This window comes from Lolium perenne, chromosome 7, assembly GCF_019359855.2.
Source record: "Lolium perenne isolate Kyuss_39 chromosome 7, Kyuss_2.0, whole genome shotgun sequence".
Taxonomy (NCBI): domain Eukaryota; kingdom Viridiplantae; phylum Streptophyta; class Magnoliopsida; order Poales; family Poaceae; genus Lolium; species Lolium perenne.
The window spans coordinates 293,715,302-293,717,750 of NC_067250.2; positions in this window are offsets into that span (position 1 = coordinate 293,715,302).

Consider the following 2,449-nt stretch of genomic DNA (forward strand, 5'->3'; position numbering starts at 1 on the left):
GTCACACGTTCGGTTGTTGATGAAGACGACGTCCACCTCCCGTTCCAGCGGGCAGCGGAAGTAGTAGCTCCTCTTGAATCCGACAGCACGACGACGTGGTGTCGGTGGCGGTGGAGAACTCCGGCGGAGCTTCGCTAAAGCTACGCGGGAGATATGGAGGAGAGGGGGGCGGCTAGGGTTTGGGAGGGGGTGGCCGGCCTCAAGGGGGTGCGGCCAACTTGTGGCTTTGGTGTGGCCGGCCCCCTCCCCTATGCCCCTCATTATATAGGTGGAACCCCAAGTGTTGGTATCCAAGTCTTCGAATAAGACCCGAACCAAAAACCTTCCATATGGAGGGGAAACCTAGCCAAGCTAGGACTCCCACTAGAGGTGGGAGTTCCACCTCCCATATGGGGGGGTGGCCGGCCCCCTAAGGGGGAGTCCACTTGGGACTCCTCCCCCACTAGGGTTGGCTGGCCATGGAGGTGGAGTCCCATGTGGACTCCACCTTCCTTGGTGGTTTCTTCCGGACTTTTCTAGAACCTTCTAGAACCTTCCATAGAACCTTCCGCGACATTTTAATTCACATAAAATGACATCCTATATATGAATCTTATTCTCCGGACCATTCCGGAACTCCTCGTGATGTCCGGGATCTTATCCGGGACTCCGAACAAATATTCGAACTCCATTCCATATTCAAGTTCTACCATTTCAACATCCAACTTTAAGTGTGTCACCCTACGGTTCGTGAACTATGCGGACATGGTTGAGTACTCACTCCGACCAATAACCAATAGCGGGATCTGGAGATCCATAATGGCTCCCACATATTCAACGATGACTTTTAGTGATCGAATGAACCATTCACATACAATACCAATTCCCTTTGTCACGCGATATTTTACTTGTCCGAGGTTTGATCTTCGGTATCACTCTATACCTTGTTCAACCTCGTCTCCTGACAAGTACTCTTTACTCGTACCGTGGTATGTGGTCTCTTATGAACTCATTCATATGCTTGCAAGACATTTAGATGACATTCCACCGAGAGGGCCCAGAGTATATCTATCCATCATCGGGATGGACAAATCCCACTGTTGATCCATATATCTCAACTCATACTTTCCGGATACTTAATCCCACCTTTATAGCCACCCATTTACGCAGTGGTGTTTGGTGTAATCAAAGTACCTTTCCGGTATAAGTGATTTACATGATCTCATGGTCATAAGGACTAGGTAACTATGTATCGAAAGCTTATAGCAAATAACTTAATGACGAGATCTTATGCTACGCTTAATTGGGTGTATCCATTACATCATTCATACAATGACATAACCTTGTTATTAATAACATCCAATGTTCATGATTATGAAACTAATCATCCATTAATCAACAAGCTAGTTTAAGAGGCATACTAGGGACTTCTTGTTGTCTACATATCACACATGTACTAATGTTTCGGTTAATACAATTATAGCATGATATATAAACATTTATCATAAACATAAAGATATAAATAATAACCACTTTATTATTGCCTCTAGGGCATATCTCCTTCACTTGGTTGACAGCACTGGTATGTGTGTGTGCTGTGGTGTCCTGCCTCTGTGTCACTATGGCTGATGCTAGGGAAAAGATCTTGAGTCTCTTCTTTGGCCTTGGTTGGGACTTGATCCCCCTGCCAAGACTTATCTGATGATTTTCTTCTTATTTTTCACTGACCAAGTGTCATTAACACTTGGTACTGGGACAACCTGGTTCTATTTGTTACTTCTCATGCATGTTTCAGACTGGACAAGGCTTGGAGAAGGTCGAAAGAAGATTTGATGAAGGTTTTAGCATAGGAACAATTTCTTGATGTAATCTTCCATTTTTTTCTTATTTCTATTTTATTATTTTCCAACTGTGGTAATATAAATAATTATGTAATGACAATATAATGTGTGTGTGGAATCAATAAAGCTCAAGGTTTTGTTTATGAACTTTTATATTTATTTTAAATTCATTTATGAATTATTTGTGTAAGTGTGATATGATTTTTGAATTCATAATTCCTTTATATGTTACTTGCTTTATATTTATTTGGTTTGAATTCAAATTTTAAATGCCAATTCAATTTCGCCTCTAAAACCCTAAGTTTCATAACAGGTCATGTCGAAATTCATAGCACTCACATTGCTCTAACCCCAATAGCAACGAGAGATAAACCTTGATCCCTCTTAGGTTTTATGCAATAAGGCGCGAAAATTTCCCCCGTTTTGCAATAAAATGCACATCCCCTTTCTAAATCTACCCCTCGTTTGTCCTAAATGTTGGAATATTACAATAAATAAAAGTTCAGAGTCATCCATAGCACATTCAGGCGATCCACAAAGACTATCTCTCGGTACTTTCAGCAGGTGTTGTACGCAATTGTGGAGCTGAGAGGTGAAATGATCAAGCCAGCATCACTATCAAATGTGAA